The sequence below is a fragment of the Syzygium oleosum genome, unplaced genomic scaffold (genome assembly GCF_021117445.2).
Source record: "Syzygium oleosum isolate NSW1041296 unplaced genomic scaffold, Sole_v2.1 Sole_v2.16, whole genome shotgun sequence".
In the NCBI taxonomy this organism is placed as follows: Eukaryota; Viridiplantae; Streptophyta; class Magnoliopsida; order Myrtales; family Myrtaceae; genus Syzygium; species Syzygium oleosum.
This window is the reverse complement of record NW_026607500.1, coordinates 504,406-528,222: the sequence shown is the minus strand read 5'-3', so window position 1 is coordinate 528,222 and position 23,817 is coordinate 504,406. Positions and strand designations below refer to the sequence as shown.

General features: G+C 40.8%; 1 pseudogene; it reads left to right on the top strand.

Moving 5' to 3' along the window:
* Positions 1–384: 384 nt before the first annotated feature.
* On the top strand, positions 385–23,580 carry LOC115691493 (disease resistance protein L6-like; annotated as a pseudogene).
* Positions 23,581–23,817: the final 237 nt, after the last annotated feature.

The window sequence follows — 23,817 nt, the reverse complement described above, 5'->3', positions numbered from 1 at the left end:
TCATTGAACTCCCTCAACATTATGGAGGTTGCCCTATACCAAGACTGGAGATTATCCACAACTTCTTGAAATGTGCCGATGAATGGCTGTCATCCGATACGAAACAGAACGTGCTGTTGATGCATTCTGAAAGGGGCGCATGGCCTGTTTTGGCGTTCATGTCGGCTTCTCTTTTGTTATATAGAATAAGCAGGATGGGGAGCAGAAAACACTCGACATGATTTACAAGAAAGCACCCCGTCAACTCTTGCAGCTGACATCGAAACTGAATCCGTTGCCTTCCGTGCTGAGATACCTCCACTATGTTTCTACACAGAATGCTGGTTCAGATTGGCCTCCGCCAGATAAGGGGCTTGTGATAAAAAGTATTATACTTAATTTCATTCCTCGTTAGGATGCTGAAAGGGGATGTCGTCCTATTGTTAAGGTCATTGGACGGGGCCCATTTATGGTTGCTGATCAAACTCCCGAAGTTCTGTTCTCAACACCCAGAAGGAGTGAGCATGTGAGACATTACAAACAGGTAATTCTGATTTTATTGGCAATCAGTATAATCTATAATTATTCATGAAATGTTAATTGTATCTGTTTGCCGGGTATGACTCCATTTGCTCTCCCATTTATTTATTGGCTTCTAGTACAAAACTTTTTCAACTTAGATGTTTGTAAAACTTTGCTGGATCTGTGGATAGGAGCTAGAGGCAGTCACAGTTGTCTTAGTGCTTTGAATGTCTTAGCAACAGAGTTCTCACTTTTTTAATGTGTTAAACTGTTAAAAATTGAGAGAAGAACACTAGATGTCACGCCCCGTACCCTACGAACACGTAACATCCCGCCACGGTCATTAAGAATGCGACTCCCAGGATTCGTCGCCGACCCGCTACCATCGAATAAGAGAATATACGCGGAAGCCAAACGAACACTCCATTCAACAAACATTCAAACGGGATAATAGAGAGAGACAATTTAAACAAACCAACAAACCATTTTATAAACTTAATGTCACATACAGCGATAACATATAAAAGCCTTCCTAAAGGTCACAAACTCAGACCACGTATACTCAAAAAGGGATAGGGTGGTCGATCTGCTCCACTACTCTATTCAAAAGAGGAGCTCCAAAAAGATAGGGATTTCTAACCCTATCAAAAACCTCCACAGCATCCTGGCGGTGCTCCATCCTCACCAACTGGGTACTCAGTCACCCAATGCTCCGTTTCCGTTGGTACCCCGAAACGTAGCGGAGGCTCAGTCATAGTCAAGGTCGAGGGACTGAAATGTTTAACAACGGGGAATGAGATAAAATCTCAATAAGTAAACTGCCTAAGCCTTGACTAGGGCAATACGTACCTCCGGCACCCTAATCATGCAATTCTAACCAATAGGTTAAGTTCCTATCAAACGAACAATGGTACTACATATTATGCAAAATCTCGAATTGCATCACAACCATGGCATACTATCAATATGCATAACAGCAATAATAATAATCCAGACATACTCAATTATTCACACAAGTCTCGATTATAAGATGAAATCACTTCGGCCCGTCCCATACCGTGCCTCACGATTTTATCCCATAATCAAGTGCAAAGCATGCCATATGCACATAACACTCAAAGTTGTCCAGATTATTAACGACCCACCATAGGTCACACCGAACTCCCGCCGGTCTTCCGGCATAGCCAGACATCACCCCACTACTTTGGGCGTGGCAACGTCCGGGATCGAACCCCCCCCCCCTCCCCCGACAAGTCGAGTAACGGACGGCATTCCATTTAGGAGCATCGATCCGGCCGCCACCACGATCGGCAATGTCTGGGATCGAACCCCCCCGACAAGTCGGGTACCAGACAGCATCCGAACTTCCGCCGGGCATCGTCTAAAACTCGTCTTAGACGGAACTCATCATGGCCATACACGTAAACAACCATGCACTGCCAATTTTAATCTTCCTTAATTAGCCAATGCAAGTGTTTATGACGTGCAATTTACTATGAATAATTATGCCATGAATCGCACTCGTTTTCTTTTGAACGTCAATTTCAACCATACGATCTTCGTTCTAGGCCACGAAATCATCATTCCAACCACACGATCAAGCCATAGTCAACTACTCAGCCGTGATTAAATAAATTAACCATACGATTAAACACTTTAACCATGCAATCGGCATTAAACAACTAATCCACCACACGATCGTCATTAGACATTTAATCGACACATAATCAACTAATTAGCCATGCTATGGTCAATCAAAGCTACACTATCAAATTCAAATCTCTAATAAGCCATATGATCAATTATATCACATCCTAATTTAATCTAAACCGTACGATCAAAATTAGCACATAATCATGTTAATTAAGCCCTAAAATTAACATTAACCAATCTAGAATCAATGGGGGCCATATGATCAATGTCCAAATCATCCAATTCAGCCACTACCACATGATTATTGCAGCCACAAGACTAACCCACGAATTTAATTAAAACAACCAATAAACAACCATAATTAGCCAAATTAAGCACAATTAACAACATTAAACATATGCTCAAGATCAAGTCACACAATCTACCTATCTTAACATTCAAATCAGCCATATAATCATCAAATCCAGCCACCAACAAATCCTTAATTCAGCATCTACCATAACCCCTAAATTAACCCCTAAAATAACCCCTAAATTACCCTAACAACCCCTAAACACTATCCATTGGTAACCTACTAACCTAATCAAGGTTTAGGGAGTTACTTACCACTGATTTAAGCTAAGAACTAAGCCAAAATCAGCAGCACCAGTCCCGGCCAAGCCAAGAGCTCCGGCGAACGGCGGCGGCCCAAATGGCGATCCGGCGAACGGTGGCTGCTCCGGGTGTGAACGGCGGCTTGGGGTCGGCTCACGGTGGTCCACGGTGGTCCAGGGTGGTGGCGTGAGGTGCTGGTAGGTGGTGGACGGTGGTGGTGGGTGTCTCGGCCAAGGGAGAGGGAGAGAGAGAGAAAAATGAAGAGAGAGAAAGAGCAAGGGAGAAATGAGGAGAGAGAGAGAGAGAGAGCTGAACATATCTCTCAAAATGGAGGGCTAGGATGAGTCCTTGGTGCCCAAGTATTGATCTAAGGGCTAGGAATGCATCTAGCAAAAGGTTTCTAGAAGGGCAATTATGTAAATAACCAAAAAGGGCAAGGGCAAAGTTGTCCAAGAGGATTTTCGGCCACTAGGGGAAAAAGACCAACATGTCCTTCCACTCAACAAATAAACTCTAGAACACACAGGGGTAAAATCATCTTTTCCAATTTCCGAGCCAATTTTCACTTTTTCGAGAATTTCTGAGCAAACCGATAATAAAGCGAGCTTAACGCGGCGTCGTCCAATATAATAATTTTGATATCCTTGAAAGTTCGATACCCAAGTTCGGATTCCAATTCGTGGCCAAAATCGATCAAACGCAACTTTCGTGTATCTCAAACTAACTGGCGGCTTTTAGAGTTTACGCGTGTCAACCCGTGGTTGATTTGATATCAATCCACGTTTAAGTTTACTCGAGCCATGGTGACTTCGGTTGTCATGTAATTACGAGGGTCAATCATTAGTTCCGAATGACACGATCGTTAGAAATTGATTTTGGAACGTTCGGAATGCATACAACGATTAAATGTAATCACCCGTGACTCAATTGTATAACATTGTTAAATTGTTCCATAATCATTCTTGGATCGGCCTATAATGGCCCAAAATATCCCCTCGTCAATTCTTATGGTCGAAGTGTCGATCCAGGTTCGAGTTCTTGGGTCGTGCGTACCGAAATCCTAACTAGCCATTCCCTAACGGTTAGTATTCTCAAGAATGGCCAATTCCGAGTGAGATATAACAGAAAGTGCATTGATGATAATATTATTTCATAAATCCCGAAAGTGGGTCGAAATTCAGAATGTCACACTAGAAGTGCCAAAAGTTGTATACGGCTCTCACTTTAGTGCCAAAAGTTTTTTTTGCTTTTGCTTGTGTTATCATTGTGATTCGATTGGGTCGGCGACAAGCCCTGGGATGTCGCATACTTAACGACCTAGGCGGGATGTTGCGTGCTCGTGGGGATCGGGGTGTGACAAATATGATCAGTAGGATAAATTTACATGATTTTCTGTGGGGTGAAGCTTTGAAAATAGCTTTGTATATTCTGAATTGTGTATCTACTAAAGCTGTTCCATTGACTCCTTTTGAACTATGGATTGGACGTAAGCCTAGCTCAAATCATCTTAAGATTTGGGCATGTCATGTAGAAGTAAAGTTATATAATCCAACATTAAGTAAGTTGGACTCCAGAACCACTCGGTGTTACTTCGTATCTTACCCGGATCATTCAAAGGGATATCGATTCTATAATCCCTGTGCATGCATAAGAATTGTGGAATCACAAACAGCAAAGTTTCTGGAGTTTGATGTGGCCAAAGAAAGTAGCTGCTCACAGACTATTGAGGATAATAGTACGGTGGATAATGTTACATCGTTTTCTCCTCCCATACAAATAATTGTGGAGACTCCCACACCACAGACTAAACATATTGAGACTCAGGATCCTGTTGTCAAGACAGCTCCTGATGAAGTTCCTCAAGCCGCTCGAGTGCAGGATGAGGTTATTGCTGCTCCAGTTAGGAGATCCACTAGGGAGAAACGATCAGCTATACCACGGACTATTTAGTTTGTATAGGAGACCAAGACTACGATATCGGTTTTGTGGCTGATCCAGTGACTTATGCGGAAACTGTTTCTTATCCTCAGTAGGAATTGTGGTTGGATGCAATGAAAGATTAAATGCAGTCTATGAAGCATAATGGTGTTTGGAAACTTGCTGAAGTACCTGAAGGTCATAAAGTCATTGGCTGCAAATGGGTGTGTAAGACTAAAAGGGACTCCAAAGGAAAGATTGAGAAGTTTAAAGCCAAACTGGTAGCCAAGGGTTTCACTTAGAGAGAAGGAGTAGACTATGAAGCAACCTTTTCTCCAGTCTCTTCTAAAGATTCTTTCAGAGTGATCATGGTATTGGTAGCTCATTTTGATATGGAGTTACACTAGATGGATGTTAAATTTGTCTTTCTCAATAGAGACCTTAATGAAGAAGTTTATATGGTGCAACCCAAAGGCTTTACGGCAGATGATTCAGGTAGGCTTATATGTAAATTGAAAAAGTCTATTTATGGTCTCAAGCAAACTTCTAGACAATGGTACTTGCAGTTTCATAGTGTTGTCACTTCATTCGGTTTTGTTGAGAACAAAGTAGATCAGTGTATATACTGCAAGGTCAGTGGGAGGAAATTCATTTTCCTTGTACTCTATGTGGATGATATCCTGCTTGCGAGCAGTGACCTTGGTTTACTGCATGAGACAAAGCGGATGTTGTCAAAGAATTTTGATATGAAAGACCTTGGGGAGGCATCTTCTATCATTGGCATTGAGATCCATAGAGATCGTTCTCGTCGTACATTGGGTTTACCTCATATGGCATATGTTGATCGTTTCTTAGAAAGATTCAACATGCAACAATGCAAGCCAGGAATTGCTCCTGTCAAGTTGAGTCTGTCACAGTGTCCTCATTCAAAATTTGAGAAAACCCAAATGAAGAATGTACCTTATGCTAGTGCACTTGGGAGTATTATGTATGCTCAAGTTTGCACTAGCCCATATATTGCTTTTGCAATGGACTTCTAGGCAGATATCAGTCAAATCCAAGACGCGATTACTGGGTTGCTGCCAAGAAGGTTTTGAGGTACTTAAAGAGAACAAGAGATTATATGCTGATTTACAGACATGTTCAGGACCTGCAGCTAGTAGGGTATTCGGATACAGACTTTGCTGGCTATCAGGATGATAAGAAGTCGACAACAGGGTATATCTTTATGTTAGCGGGAGGTGTAGTATCATGGAAAAGTGAGAAGTAGAAATCTATTTCATCCTCTACCATGCAAGTGAAGTTTGTAGTATGCTTTTCGGCCGCTACTCAAGCTATTTGGCTCCAAAACCTCATTAGAGAATTGACCGTATTTGATTTTGTGGATAGGCCTATACAGTTGTACTGTGACAACAAAGCTGTAGTATTGTTTGTCAACAATAATAGAGGTCTCAAGGGGTCAAAGCATATGGAGATCAATGTCTTGACTATAAAGGAAACAATTTAGAATGGTGACATTACAGTAGAGCATATTTCGACAGATGATATGATTGCAGATCCACTAACTAAAAGCCTTCGCCCTTGTGTATTTGAACGACATGTCATTAACATGGGCTTAGAAGTATCGTGGGATACTGTTAATTAGCGGGAGCTGTTTATTTTTATGTTGCTCTTATGAAGTTTGTTTATGATTTTGTTACATTTTGTAATATTTGGATATGTATCAACTCTTTTACATTCAATGAGGTATTTGTGAATGTATATTATCAAGTTGAGTACACATATCTGATGAAAATCTCGAGACATTGTGTAAATCTTGAGTACAGGCTAGGGGCATTCTTAGTATTAGCCTTAATGATATGTCTTCTTACACATAAGGTATAACTAACTATAAGGATAAGACATATGCAGGTTCGTTGGAACCATGAAGGATATTATCTGATGACACACTAGGTCTTGTGACACTTAAGGAGAGAGAATTTGGACTAACAAAATGGAAAACACATGAAGTATCTGTCACGCCCCGAATCCCGACGAGCGCACGACACCCCAAGCTCGGTCGAATTAGTGCGACGTCTCAGGAAACGTCGCCGACCCAAACTAACATATCAGAGTCAAACACGGCGGAAACGAAAACATAAACCCTGACAATATAATCATGGGGTAATAGGGAGAGACAAATCACCAAACCACCAAGCACTATATTACACCGCAATATATACAATATCCATTACAATCCATCATAACCAGCAACCTCTGCACCAACAACCGCCGATATCAAAAAGGGACTAGTGGCATCGGGTAGACTAATACTACCACCAAAAAGGGGCGCCTCTCAAAACTGTCCAACCCCTAACTTCTAACTAACCTCTATTCGGCCTAGAGGGGGTCCACTCAGAATCAGTCTCGTCGATGCCAGTCTGTTCCTCTGAAGACTTGGACTCAGCATTGATCTCAATCGGATTGTCCTTGTTTCCCGACTCCGCTGGAACTTCGATCGGCTAAATGGTTTTAAATAAAACCGTGAGAACACTTCTCAGTAAGCAACACCCTAAACCCAACCTAGGTTAACACGTATCTCTGGGCATGTTCGAGCACACAAATCACACACCTATCAAGCCAGAACAATAGCAGGCACAAATGTCTCACCTTGATACACACGAAATCTTATATGCGAATTCAAGCATTATTACCAGAAACCAACACCATGTCGCACTCAATAATACCAATCAAACCATATTCATGCTCACATTCGCATAACAAACACAACATCATACGATTCCCATTTCACTCGAGCACACGCATCCAATTCATTTCTGACCCGCGTAAACACGTCTCAGGTCTAACAACACTTCTAAAGCCCATGTCAAAACGCCTCAGGCTCAGTGTCTCTAGCCCGCGTAAATGAACACGCCTCAGACGCAACACCATCTCCCTTTTTATAACACAACCCGCGTAACACGCATCAGGTTGAACAACACTTCTATAGCCCACGTCAAAACGCCTCAGGCTTAGTGTCTCTAGCCCGCGTAACATGCCTCAGGCGCAACACCATCTCCTTTTTACGGCACAACCCGCGTAAAACGCATCAGATTGGCGGTCTTCCGGTAAAATCGAGCATCGTCCCGCGTAACACGCCTCAGGACGGGTTCAATTCCCTGCGTAAAAAGCATCAGGGATTATGTTATCACACGTGCACACATTTTCCATTTATTATCTGGACCCCGCGTAAAAATGCCTCAAGGTATTGAATGGCCATGCAACACATCGGCATCCAATCTCATGCCAATTTCATATGACCAATTCGCACACGTCATCCAACATATACAAGCCACCCATAAGCCATGCTAACCCACAATTTTACCAATTCAATTCGCACGTGCACAATTTAACGCGAATTTTTGCATTTTAAGCCAAATTACACCACTCAAGGGCGTCGTACTCCTACCAACAATCCCAATCCAGCATGCGCTACATTTCGAACATAAACATGCACCAATTCAGCCACAATATGCACAGCAACTCAACCACCACGGAAAAATCACTATATCGGCACATTTAGGCCCGTTTTTCACGCAATAAGTCACGATAATCACCCGTAATCATTCCGATTGCCTAATCAATCAATTCTAACCTCAAATCCACCTCATAAATTATCATAATTCCACCCAAACCACTCAGCCAAATCAGTCCAATCATTATTCCACGATTAACCCCTAAACTCGCTAAAACGGGCCCGAACTAACCCGAAATTACCCGTTATCCTAGGCGAGGGTTAGATTATCACTTACTTGTGATTCCAAGCAAGATTTGAGCACTACCAAGTGGCTGTATAGAAGAGAAACAGCAGCGGCGGCGGCGTCACACGATGAGGGGTACCGGCGGCCACGAGCGGCGGCGAACGGTGGCGATAGGCTGCTGGCTTTCTCGGCTGTGCTGAGCTGAGATGGGAGCTGGTGAGGGTGTTTCACGGTGGAAAACATGGGAGAGATACAACGGTGGCGGTGGTGGTGCGACACGGTGAAAGGGCGAGCGACGGTTCGACGGAACGGCGACGAACGGACGGCGATTGGCTGGCCGGTTGGCCAATTCACGTGAGGGAGAGGAGGAGGGGGAGTTCTCGGCCAGAAGAGGGAGAGGGAGAGTTGAGCGTGAGAAATGAGGGGAGAGAGAGAGAGGAAAAGAAAGAAAAAGAAAAGAAAAGCCTAGTATAGCCTACCCCCCCAGAAAATTACCATCCTACCCCTCTCTCTAATTTCTAATCGACGGCCACGATTCGATGTTATCTTAAAATCGACGGCCCAGATCGATTCCCATCAAAATATCCAAGGGAAAAATTGAAATTTCACAAAAAGTGCAGGGGCAAAATCGTCCAAAAATTTTTATCTTTAAAGTTGGTATGAAATGACCAAAATGCCCTTCTCATATTAAACTTGGTCTTCACAAAATCCCAAGGGCAAAACAGTCATTTTTCACTTCCTGTCAAAATTACAGTTTTCTGATGAATCCAGACAAATCCAAGACTGACCACGTTAATAACGACGTCGTCCAATTACTCTGTCATGACTTTCAAAATTTTCGATACCCAAACTCGGTCTCTAATTAATGACTAACTCCAAATAACGCAACTTGAGCGTATCTCAAACTAACGGGTGGCTTTCGGGAAAATTCGTATATTCAACCCGTGGTCGATACTAAATCGAGCCACGTTTAAGTTCACTTGAGCCATGGCGACCTCGATTGTTATATAATTGCGAGGATCAATCACTAGTTCTAAAGAACGCGATCGTTTGGAATAGGTTTGAGATCGTTCGCAAATTTCGTATTCTGGCGAGGCGGAATCACCCGCGATCCAATTATACGACATTCGCAAATCGATCCATGACCATCCTTAGATCGGTCTATATTAGCCCAAAATATCACCTCGACAATCTTTATGGTCGAAAGTCAGTCCATGGTCAGGTTCTATGGTCGCACGAATCTAGATCCCTAATTAGCCTTTCCCTACTGGTTAGTGTCCCAAGAGTGATCAAGTCTGGGCGAGATTTACTACAAGTACGTTATTAAAATTATGCATTTCATAAATACCAAGTGGGCCAAAATTTGAAATGTCACAGTATCACTCATTATGAGGTATTGTCCATTTGCCATACTACCATATTGAATCCATATCAATAAAGTTGAAAGCACTCATGACCATAGAAGGCTTTGCGTGAGTACATGTAGTTACTGCCATGATTTGGTGTTCGAGACTTTATGGGATCAAATTGACTCTTAAGAATAATCTCTAGACCAACATAAGGGTGCGCACACAGTTCTGTTTCAATTAATATCGCCCAAGTGGGAGAATGTAAGAAATTTCCTAATGTGGGCTTTATTAATTGAGATTAACTGTATTAATTTGGTCTAATAAAAGTGAGATATGTGGGTTCTTAATAAGTCTAATATGGAGCTGGCTAGTGTGAGCCGAGTACGGCCCGACCCGTAATAAGAGAGCCCGTGGTTCAAAACTGTATAAATAGTGCTCAAGTCTCTTATCTAACCTAATGATACACAATTTGACTCACATACGAATCTAGAGAGGAATTTCTTCTCCTGAGTGGCAATCTCATTAGGTCAGTGTTCCGGCAAAGGGTATAGGGGAGAAGCACTTGAGTTCGTGTTTGGAAACCGTCGCAAATTCCTTGTCATGTTCAATAGATTCCAAACCAGGTGCGCGAATCGATAACTTCTCCATTTACGTGTTTCGGTTTCTGTACATGGTGTTCCCGGGTGTGCCATTTTCGTGGCCGACACCTCTTGGCGAAATGATGCATTTGTTCTAATTCCAGGTTTGTAGTCAAATGCTACTTCAGTATATGACCACAGTGCGACGACCGGAGAATCTCGTTTAGAATCTCTAAACTTCATAGATGCTTATGTCCAGTCTAATTAGAAGGATGAGTTATCATTCTTTTTTCTTTTTTGAGGCTATCGTTCTTTTTTCCTTTTTCTTTTTTTTGCTTTCCTGGCAATAGTGTTTGCCTTTATAGTTAGTATCGACCACAACTCTCTGAGGAATACAAGTATATAAGAAAATAAATATCCCTTCTCGAGCACCAATTGTTTGGCACATGCCTCATACATCCATTCATTTTGAGTGTAAGTTCACCCATGCATCACGGATGCTTAAGAAAAAATATAGATATCATGCTAGTTCACTATTTTAATTGTTTATAGATTTAAGTGCAGGCAGACAGTGAAACGGTTAAATTGAACATCCATTGTAATGTTCAAGGTGATGTGGTGCTCGAGTGTATGAGTTTGGATGCTGATCTTGAACATGGAGAATCAATGTTTCGTGCAATGTTTAACACTGCATTCATATCAGATAATGTTCTGAAGCTTGAATTTGATGGTATGGATTTCCTGTGGGATCGCCAGGATCGGTATCCTAAGGATTTTATGGCAGAGGTACTGGTTAGACATCAAACTAATCATCTGTTATTTGACTTCATTTTTTTTCTGGAAAGCAATTCGTGTATCTTTTCTATGTATGAGCAGATTGTTTTCTCGCAACCGGATGGTGCTACTTCTCTCGTAATGGTCTATTTGTCCAGCGATGAGGAGCAAAATGAGAACCGAATAGAGAATAGCTTGACAAAGATTGAACCCGAGGAACTGCCAGCTGAAGGGCGAGCAATCCACTCTATAACATTATCTTGTGATGCTTGTTCAAGTCTTGAAGAGAATAAAGTTCGAGAACTGCCAGTACAGCCCAACACTCAGTCCAGCTCAACTCTGCCGCCAACGCCACCTTTGCTGTCAGAAACTTCAGTTCATTCAGCTCTTGAGGGATCTTTTGGAAGTTTTGAACTAGCCACAAAATCACCCGACAATTCACCAAGTTTTGAGTTCGATTGACAATATGGCACCACAGTGGAAGGAAATGGTCAGTCATTCTCACTGTTTGATCTCACAGGTTCATTATCTTCTTCCTCTGTATAATCCCAGACATCATTATTGGCTTCCCCTCCTCCCCCTCCTCCTCCTCCACCACTACCACCTCCTCCCCAATCAAAGGGGGCATCATCATTGAACAGTATTAATAGAGTCCCGTTTGACCCCCTTCCTCAAGCTTCTTCTCCTAACTCACTTGTTTCAGGAACTCCTCCATCGTCTATTATGAATAATTCACCTCAGGCTTCTTCTATTCCTCCCCCTCTTCCTCCTTCTGAGGCTCAGGTGGAGTAAATGATGCCTTCTTTTGAACTGTCTCAAGATGAAATTACGACACAAAATATCATTGAACCCCCAAAAATGCTGGCCCTCAAACAGCAACTGTCTTCATTTTTTTTGCATGCTTCTAGTCGCAGCGAAATGTTTGACATTCATTTTATATTGTGGACCAGAGACTGCTATGAAATTTCCCGACTTAAAACGTAGTCTGGCACATGTACCTGAATTGAAATTAACTACCCTTACTCGCTTTTCACAACTTATTCATTTAGAGTTGAGTTCCACTAGTTCAGTCCAGCAATGGAGTCGCCAAAAAACAGTGTGACCAATTGGTGAGACGCATTATACAACACACATGAAATAGACAGTCATCCCTCAGATGAAGGATTGTTTTGGTAATGTTACCACTTAAAGCTCTTATAATAACTACCACATAATTTACTTCTTGATTTTCCTTTAATTAGCTGAAAATCTACAGAAAATGTACTCATAAAAAGGCACTTTAGCCTCAAAATTTCACAAGTTGAAGCTACTTTCTGCAGGAATAGGCTGCATATTACCACAATTTATGACTTTAAGGAAAATTCTGTTTGAACAGAATATATTTCCTTCAACTTTCCTTGTGAACTGCAATAGCTTGAATTTTCTTAATGACCATTACTGCTTAAGATTTCTCATAAAACAGGTGAGAACACGGAATTTCTGAAGTGGGAAGAAAGAATAGCAGCTGTGACAGAAACAAACATGAAGGTAACTTCTGTCAGTGACTCAGCATCCTCATCCGCTGTTAATAATGGCAGTGTAGAAGCTACTACTGCAAGTGTCCACAATTCAGCGCAAATCCCTGATATGACGCTGCCGAAACAGGAAAAACTATATCAGCAGGATGACTCTCCATCATCAACCTCCATCTCTTCTGGATATGACTATGATGTTTTCCTGAGTTTTAGAGGGCCAGATACTCGCTCATGCATTACAGATTTCCTCTACAACAGCTTGTTAGCTTGTTAGGATTGTAGTAGGCTAAGTTCGTATAGCAGAAATTGAAATCAAACGTCAAGAAAACTAACCTGAAAGCAGTACAAATAAATAAACAAAATGTTGATCCGAGCCCAACGAAGTAACGTCGTGTCCTTAAGACGAATTTGACCCCTCAATCAGTACCCGAGGATATTGGACAATCGTCTCCCAGGATAGAACGGATCTCGTTCCTCTGAAGCGGTACGTATTCAGAGGACTCCTTCAAACGCAATTTTGCATGGACAATCGCACGAATGACAAATGACGAAGTGAAAAATGTGTAGAGTGAGGGAAAAATAAATGCCACGAAGTGTCACTCCTCCGAACTAAACTGTTCGGTCATATTAAAATGGCGAAAATGAAGAGTTGCGGTTCCCGTTCGGTTTGTGAACAGTAGCGAAGGTTCACTTGAGCCGGTTCGGTTCATGAACAGTCGCGAAGGCTCACTCGAACCGAAGCGGTTTTCGTTCGGGCGAACCGAACCTCACGAACAGACATGTTTGTTTGTCCAAAAAAAAAATTAATTAATTAATTTCTAACAACGTGTCTATTCGGAAAAAAAAAATAAAAAACCAATAGAGAATGGACCCGGCCGGCCGGACGGACGGCGGCGGCAGCGCGAGCGCGGGGGGGGGGGGGGGGGGGGACCCGACCTAGCTTGGCGTAGGTCCTCTCCCTTCCACAAAAGTGGGGTACCCCTTGGGGCCCAAACCCATTTGAGAGACTCCTTAAAATAAACCATCTCCCATCACCTCTTCTATCCTATGTGGGACACTTTCATCCACATACTTTTCATTCAATTCTATGGGATTTGGATGCCAAAATCCCAACAATCCCCCACATGAATGAGAAGTTCTGATATCATGACTCTTCGTGTATGCATGAGATGCAATGTGCGATTATTCCATGAGAAAACGTTGCATCAGGATAAGTAATCTGAGACTTTGAACTTTCCTTAATGAAACCTATCGGACTTACTCGGTCAATCAGTAGACTTGATGTCTTTGAACTGTCGACCTTTCGTGTAAGCCTAGACAATAGAAATCACACAACTATTTCTCGAACAAAATTGGTTCTCACTGTTGTGTTCGTTTTGGCCATGAACACCGCCTGGTCTCATGAGTGTTTTAGAGAATTCGGCCTTTTCAATTCTCACAGAAGCGGCCCTCACTTCACACTCACATAGGTGATTTCTGAACATATAGTATATCACATACTCAATTCAGAATCATTAAAAACTTTTGCTTAACCTTCACATATTAGTACGGTCTTCATCTAGGAATGAGTAAAAAATTTGACAGTACTCTACACTGTCTTCATAACTTAGTTGTCCCTTTGAACCTAGATTTTGGGATCTCCAGTCAACTAGGTAGGGTTTCTGCTATGATGACTTGTTTATAGGCCTTAAACCCATTCCCCTTGATGTTTTCGCAACCATCTCTCTAGTTAGGCCTTTTGTCAATGGATCCGCAACATTATCTTTTGACTTCACATAGTTAATGGTGATAATTCCACTAGAAAGAAGTTGTCTTATTGTGTCATGTCTTCGACGTATGTGTCGAGACTTACCGTTATACATGACATTCCTTGCCCTTCCTATTGCCGCTTGACTGTCACAATGTATACAAACAGCGGGCACTGATTTAGGCCAATTAGGAATATCTTCCAAGAAATTTCGAAGCCACTCTGCTTCTTCACCGGCTTTATCCAAAGCAATAAATTCTGATTCCATAGTGAATCTAGCAATACAAGTTTGTTTGGATGATTTCCAAGACACTGCCGCTCCCCCAAGTGTGAATACATATCCACTTGTCGATTTTGTGTCTTTAGTGCCGGTTATCCAATTTGCATCACACTATCCTTCAAGTACCGCTGGATATTCTGTTTAATGCAAAGCATAATCTTGAGTATGCTTTAAGTAGCCCAATAAACGTTTCATAGCTTTCCAATGATTTTCATTTGGACTAACTGTAAATCGACTTAGCTTGCTCACAGCACAAGCTATGTCCAGCCTAGTACAGTTCATGACATACATTAGACTGCCTAGTATACTAGCATACTCATTTTGAGCTTTGCTTTCACCAGTATTCTTTGAAAGATGTAAATTAACATCTATCGGAGTCTTTACTGGTACAATATCTAGATTCTTGCACTTTCCAAGAATCGTCTCAATATAATGGGACTGTGATAGAGCTAATCCTCTAGATGTCTTATGGATTTTAACTCCTAAAATAACATCTGCAATCCCCATATCTTTCATATCAAATTTACTTGTGAGCATGCGTTTGGTCGCCTTAACAACCTCACTAGCGCTGCCCATTATAAGCATGTCGTCTACATATAAGCACAAAATGGCAAAACCATTATGAGTGTTCTTAACATATACACATTTATCACACTCATTAATCTTAAAACCATTCGACAACATGACTTGATCGAATTTAGCATGCCATTGTTTCGGTGCTTGTTTCAATCCATAGAGTGACTTGATAAGCCGACATACTTTCTTCTCTTGTCCTGGAACAATGAACCCTTCAGGTTGTTCCAAATATATTTCTTCTTCCAAATCCCCGTTTAAGAAAGCCGTTTTCACATCCATTTGATGGATTTCAAGCTTATACACCGCTGCTATGGCAATTAGCATCCTTATAGATGTAATTCTAGTAACAGGTGAATAAGTATCAAAATAATCAAGACCTTCTCGTTGCTTGTATTCTTTTACTACAAGTCCAGCCTTATATTTATTAATAGCACCATCTGCTTTCATTTTCCTCTTGAAAATCCACTTACATTGTAGTGATTTATTACCAGGAGGAAGTTCAACTAATTCCCATGTATGGTTTGACAAGATGGATTCAACTTCACTATTGATAGCTTCTTTCCAGAACGGGGCTTCTGGCGAAGTCACAGCTTCTTTGAATGTCCGAGGCTCATTCTCTAACAGATACGTTAAGAAATCAGGTCTAAAAGACGTGGAAGTCCTTTGTCTTTTACTACGTCTAGGTTGATCCTCCATTGGATCACTTCTAGATATGGTATCTCGAGGCCTCTTATTATTATCAATTGGCTCATATACTATGTTATACGGAAATATATTTTCAAAGAACGAAGAGTCCATTGATTCAATGATCGTATTAACATGTATATCTGGGATCTCTGACTTGTGAACAAGAAAACGATATGCATTGATATTCTGAGCATATCCGATAAAAACACAGTCAACAGTCTTTGGTCCTATCTTAATCTTTTTAGGCTTACGAACCGCAACCTTAGCCAAACACCCCCACACTTTGAGATAATTCAAGTTAGGCATTCTGCCTTTCCATTTCTCATAGGGAGTTTGTTGTGTCTTTTTGTGGGGTACTCTATTTAAAATAAAATTTGCTGTTAAGACAGCTTCCCCCCACAAATTCTGCGGTAAACCAGAACTGTTCAACAATGCATTCATTGTTTCCTTTAGGGATCGATTTTTTCTTTCCGCCACACCATTTGATTGTGGTGTATAAGGAGCAGTCATTTGGTGAACGATACCAAACTCGGTACAAATTTCCTCAAAAGGAAATTCATATTCACCTCCTCTGTCACTCCTTATTATTTTAATTTTCTTATTCAACTGAGTTTCAACTTCAGACTTATAAATTCTAAAAGCATTCACGGCCTCATCTTTGCTACTAAGCAAATAAACATAACAATACCTCGAGCAGTCATCTATAAATGTGATAAAATACTTATTACCACCTCTTGACGGTATTGATTTCATATCGCATATATCTGTGTGTATTAAATCTAAAGGTTCTGAGACTCTATTATCTAGAGAATGGAAAGGAGGCTTAGAAAATTTAGATCCAACACACACTTGGCATTTCTCACTTGGACAGTCAAATTTCGGCAACAGTCTCATATCCATTAATTTCTTTATCGACTTATAGTTAACGTGTCCTAGTCTAGCATGCCAAATATTAGAAGACTCAAGCACATAAGAAGAAGCAACTTTATTCAAATCATCCTTAGTTACAATAGTCATTACATTCAGCTTGAACAAACCATCACTCAGATAACCCTTTCCTACATACATCTCATTTTTGGATAGTACAAACTTATTAGATACAAAAACCAACTTGAAGCCATTCTTGCTAAGGAGAGATCCAAACACTAAATTCTTGCGAACATCTGGCACATGCAGAATATTATTTAGTGTCACAATCTTTTCAGATGTCATCTTCAGAGCAATCTTTCCGACACCTTCAACCTTAGAGGTTGATGAATTTCCCATATAAAGTTTTTCATCACCCCCTACAGTTGTGTAGGATGAGAACATCGATCTGTTTGCACAGATATGACGAGTTGCTCCAGTATCAATCCACCACTCCTTGGGGTTTCCCACCATATTATACTCGGATATCATAGCAGTCAAATTGATATCATCAACACCATTGGAAATCTCTTCCACCACATTAGCCTAAGTTTTCTGTCTTTTCTTGGCTCTGCAGTCTTTGGCTCGATGTCCAGACTTGTCACAGTTGTAGCACTTGCCAACGAACTTCTTCAGGCCTTGGGTGAATCCCTCTCCAGACTTGCTAGGCATTTTCCTCTTCTTGTTGGGTTTCGATCATTCTTCAACAACATTGGCCTTTGAAACCTCTAGGTTCTTCCCAACTTTCTTCTCAGAGAGCCTATTATCTTCCTCAATCTTCAACCGAACAATCAAGTTTTCAAGTGACAACTCCTTTCTCTTGTGTTTGAGATAATTTTTGACATCTCTCCAGGATGGCGGCAGTTTTTCAATGAATGCAGCCACTTGAAATGTCTCACTTAGAGTCATTCCTTCAGCATGAATATCATGTATAATCACTTGAAGCTCTTGAACCTGACTTAAGACGGTCTTTGAATCAACCATCTTGAAGTCCAGAAATTTACCGACAATGAATTTCTTCAATTCGGCATCTTCGGTTTTGTATTTCTTGTCCAGACTATCCCATAACTCCTTAGCCGTTTTTAGCGGACTATAGACGTTATAGAGAGTATTGTCCAGACCGTTGAGGACATAGTTGCAACACAGGAAGTCAGAATGCTTCCATGCATCCACAGCAGCAACATTTTCTTTATTTATCTCTCCAACATCCAATTTAGGACCATCCTCATTGAGGAATCTAGCCAAGTTCAAGGTCGTGAGATAGAACAACATCTTTTGTTGCCATCTCTTGAAATCCGTACCATTGAACTTTTCTGGCTTTTCTCCGTGATTCGGAATAGGGTTGACCGGAGTCGAAGTCGAAGCCATTTCTGAAATACAAAAACAGAACATATTCACGAACAGAATTGGAATTATATGACCACGAACAGAATCGAAATTATATGACTACGAACATAATTGTTTGTTCATGAACAGAATTGAAAATTTTAATATAAATAGAAACGAAAAATTTGTTCACGAACAGAATTGAAAAATTGTAACGAAAAATTGTATGAACAGAATCGTATTCTGAATACGAAATTTCCGAATATTGTAATAGAATTTCAACACAAGCAGAATTGAACGATGTGATAGAAATTCGTCAAAAACTAAGCGAATATACGAACAACAAAGGTTCGACTTAAAGGAACGGCAATCTAGATATTCGACAGAAAAACTCAACGAACAACACATAAGAATACGCAGACCATGCAAATCATTATACGAACAGAACCGAAGATAATTGAAAACAGAATAACATTTCAATGAAAATTCATCTTAAGATTGTAATCGGCTAAGTTCGTATAGCAGAAATTGAAATCAAATGTCAAGAAAACTAACCTGAAAGCAGTACAAATAAATAAACAGAATGTTGATCCGAGCCCAATGAAGTAACGTCGTGTCCTTAAGACGAATTTGGCCCCTCAATCAGTACCCGAGGATATTGGACAATCGCCTCCCAAGATAGAACGGATCTCGTTCCTCTGAAGCGGTACGTATTCAGAGGACTCCTTCGAATGCAATTTTGCATGGACAATCGCACGAATGACAAATGACGAAGTGAAAAATGTGTAGAGTGAGGGAAAAATAAATGCCACGAAGTGTCACTCCTCCGAACTAAACTGTTCGGTCATATTAAAATGGCGAAAATGAAGAGTTGCGATTCCCGTTCGGTTTGTGAACAGTAGCGAAGGTTCACTTGAACCGGTTCGGTTCATGAACAGTCGCGAAGGCTCACTCGAACCGAAGCGGTTTTCGTTCGGGCGAACCGAACCTCACGAACAGACATGTTTATTTGTCAAAAAAAAAATTTAATTAATTAATTTCTAACAACGTGTCTGTTCGGAAAAAAAAATAAAAAAACCGATAGAGAATGGATCCGGCCGGACGGCGGCGCGCGCGGGGGGGGGGGGGGGGGACCGACCTAGCTTGGCGTAGGTCCTCTCCCTTCCACAAAAGTGGAGTATCCCTTGGGGCCCAAACCCATTTGAGAGACTCCTCAAAATAAACCATCTCCCTTCACCTCTTCTATCCTATGTGGGACACTTTCATCCACACACTTTTCATTCAATTCTATGGGATTTGGATGCCAAGATCCCAACAAGATTTCCTTTAAAAACGATGAAGAGCTGCGAGTTGGAGAGCAGTTTGGTCCAAAGTTGCTTGAAGCTGTCAGCCCTTCAAAAATTGCAATTTCCATATTTTCTAAGGGCTATGCCTTTAGTAAATGGTGTCTTAATGAGTTGGTCCAAACGGTAGAGTGTAGTAAAACAAGGAGACAGAAGGTTATGCCCATTTTCTATGATTTTACTCCAGCAGAGGTCCGTCCTCAAATTGCGTCTTTTGGGGAAGCCTTTCTTTCGCATGAGAAGAAATTTGATAAGAACACTATCAGCAAGTGGAAAGCTGCTTTCAGCCACGTTGCCAATATTCATGGATGGGACACTAATTCGATGATCATTAGGTATATCATTTTGTGGGTTGTAATTTTTGTGGGGTGTTTCTATAATATTATGTTGTTCTTCTAATTTTGTTTACCTTTTTCCTTCCTTCATATTAGACGTGAAGGAGAACTAGTAAAGACAATTGTCTGGACAGTTATAGATGAGTTGCAAACGGCTTATCTGATGGTGACCGGCTGCTTGGTTGGAATTGAAAATCATGTAAAGGAAATCAATAAAATAATGTGTGGTGATTTGGAGGATATTAAAATTCTCGAAGTCCATGGTATGGGGGGTGTTGGAAAGACTACTCTTGCCAAAATCATCTACAACAAGCTTTCACATCATTTTGGACATTGTTGCTTCCTTTCTAACATCAGGGAAACTTCAGAGCTAAAGGGCATCCAACGTTTGCAGAATCAGCTTATCTGCAACGTTCTCAAAAGAAAGTGGTCAAACATTAGCAATGTTGACGAAGGAATTAAGACAATAAAAGAAAGGTTAGGCGGTAAAATGGTTCTGGTGCTACATGATGATGTTGACAAGAGGACTCATTTGAGTGCACTCGTAGGAAAACCTGCATGGTTCAGTTTAGGAAGTAGGATTATCATAACTAGCCGAAACAGGGGTATCGTCGATGTTCCTAAGATTTGTTATACATATGAGCTTAAGGGCATGAACTTCAATCAATCTCTTCAACTATTTTGCAAACATGCTTTTGGAAGAAATTACCCTTCAGATGACCATGTTGCTTTCTCCACAGAACTGGTCAAAAGTACAGGAGGTCTGCCTCTTGCTCTTGAGGCTATAGGTTCACATCTCTCAGGCAAAAGCAAAGATGTTTGGGATGTTACATTGAAGAAGTTGAACAAGTTCCTCACGACGAAGTAAAAAGAAAGTTGAAAATAAGTTATGATGCCTTGGATGATTGGCAAAAGCATATCTTTCTTTATATAGCTTGTCTTTTCACTGGATTTGATAAAAGGATAGTGCTCCACATGTGGAACGATTCCAATCTCTTCCCAGAGGAAGGTCTTGAAGTCCTGGAGAAAATGTCTATGATAAAAATCGGTGAAGACAATAAGCTATGGATGCATGATCATCTAAGAAACCTTGATAGAGACATTGTTCGTCGAGAGTGTAACATGGAACTAGAGAAACAAACTCGATTATGGAATCATGAGGAAGCTTTGGACGTGCTGATGAAGAAGGTATAGTTGCATTTCAATTACTTTATCCCCATCAAGCTGACAAATTTCATGCCTTTTCACTGTGATTGTGTGCTTAATAATATTCAAGGGAAGATATTTCTCATCCCGTGATTGCTGTTATAACTTGTTTTTAGGTAATACTAATGCTTAGTTTTAAATTTTTTTATAAGGAAAGAAGATTATACTTGTTCAATATATTAATTTGAATAGATATCATGGGCTTGCCCTTATTGCTTTTTCTGTTGCAGGGAACAAAAAAAGTTGAAGCTCTTTGCCTAAAGTTGGACCGTCAGTTGCAATACTACTTTGCAAACAAGGAGTTTGAAAAATTACCTAATCTAAGATACCTTGAAGTAAGGGTTGTCCAGGATAACTGGCCTTCAAATGATTTTCCAGACAACTTACAAAATAGTATGCCAATGCTTTCCGAGTTGAGATGGCTATCGTGGCATCATTTTCCCCTGGAACTTAAGCTCACCAATTTCTCCATGATGAACATAGTCATTCTCGATCTGTCATTGAGTAAACTGTCAGAAAGTTGGGATGGTTGGAGTCACATCAAGGTAAGATTCTTTCGGGTTAAAACTAGAACATTTTCGTAGCTGCCTCTTCTTTCTTTGATCCATAGTTTCATATAATTTTATCTAACCGTTACAGATGGCAGAGAATTTAAAAGTTTTGAGCTTGACTGGTTGTGTACACTTGCATAGTACTCCTGACTTCTCCGCAAATATCAAGTTAGAGCACTTAATCCTCGAGAACTGTGGGAGATTGGCTCAGATTGACAAATCTATCAGGCATTTGAAGCAGTTGGTATTTTTGAACTTGAGATATTGCCTTAAACTCCGCAAGTTACCAGAAGAGATGGATAACCTGGAATCATTGAAGGAACTTCTACTGGACGGCACTTCTATACGAGAAATTCCAGAATGGAAGGGGATGAAAAAGCTGGAGACTCTCAGTGCTTGTGTATGTCCATCACTAAATAATTGCAGATCAATTGGAAATTTGATATCTCTACTGACGCTATCTTTGGAACATGCTTCAATTAGTCAAATCCCTCGAGAGATTGGAGTGCTCCGAAAGCTTGAACACTTGTCTCTAAGCAAGTGTAAGTTGCTAAGGGGACTTCCAGACTCGATTGGGAAATTGTAATCACTACTTAAGTTGAACCTTTCCCACACGCATATTGCAGAGCTGCCCAACTTATTTGGGAACTTGAAGAACTTGAAAGTACTAAGGATGTCCAGTATTTCCATAAGAATTTTACCTGGCGCAATTGGAATGTTGGAGAAGTTGGAAGAGATAGATGCCGAGTTCTGTCGGCGTTTGAAGGGGGCAATTCCTCTTGGTATCTAAGAGCTTGTTAAATTTGAGGATCTTGGAACTAACAAATACTAGTATATGTCAAGTGCCAAGACTTCCTGAAAGCCCGATTGGCCTGCATATTTCTACTCAATCAATGAAGACACTTCCAGATCTCTCAAATCTGGTAAATTTAGTAGATTTGGATTTGGAAATCGGAGAAGTTCGACTGGCCAGAGAGGATTCTTTATCTGTAGAATCTTCTCAGTTCGTACGGCATCCGTCGCTATGGTGGATTGGAAGGTTGTGCAATCTTGAGTCTTTGAAGTTGTCCAGTGAAATCATACTTGCCCTTCATGAATATATTCGTCTTCTTTCTCAGCTTAAGACACTTGAACTTGTTTGTTCCAACCTGCGGTCCCTACCTAGGCTTCCATCAAGTTTAACATGCTTGCTTATTAAATCATCCCACTCGTTGGAAACTGCGATAGATCTATCGAACTTGAAGGAACTATCAGAGCTAAGGATTGTATCTTCGACAATAACCGGTGTGTCTTTTTTTTTTTGGTCAAAACAATAACCGGTGTTCAAGGCCTTGGAGTTTTGGAGAATCTTGAAATTGTGGACCTTAAAGATCTGAATACACACGAGAGATTACCTAATCTATCAAACTTAAAGAAGCTCAATGACCTGCATTTGGAGCACTGCCATAATCTAACTGACGTCCAAAGCATTGAAGGCTTGGCGAATCTCAGAACTTTGAAGCTCATAGAAATTCCGCTGCTGTGAGAGATTACCTGATCTACCAAACTTGAAAAAGCTCACTGAACTTCATTTGTGGTACTGTCAGGGTCTACTTGAGATAAAAAGCTTTGAAGGTTTGGAGAATTTGTTGACGTTAAAGATAGGTGAGCTTCCTCTACTTGAGAGATTGCCCAATTTATCAAACTTGAAGAAGCTCACGAAACTTGATCTACGGCGGTGTCATAATCTTGTTAAGATTCGAGGGAGATTGGAGTCATTGGAAGCCTTGTGCATAGAAGGATGAAGATCTTCAGATAAGATGTTGGATCCAGCCTCGAGCTTCAACAAACTAAAATCTTTGCAAATACATGATTGCGAGAAGTTACATCTCGACGGGATGTGGGTCTCGAAATTCGAAATATCAAATAGGATATACGAAAGTTCAACATGTTCGATACAATGTAAGGTAGGCATTTGTGTTTGTCAGCTCGGGAGACAGTTCTTTTAGCCGTCCCCTCCATAGTGAAAATGAACAGGTACGATGTACCTGTTTTTTTTTTTTTTCAGATACTCTCCATGCTAGCAAATTAATTAGTAAAGTCATTACAATCCAAGTGGGATTAGAGTTTGTACAAATAAAACAATTAATTTTGTCTAAACAAGAGTTGATCAAGGTCATTCTCTTGTCATGAATTCAATGGAGTTTTACCGAGTACAACATATCAACATCAGAATCTCGTCAACATGTCAAAACTCATTG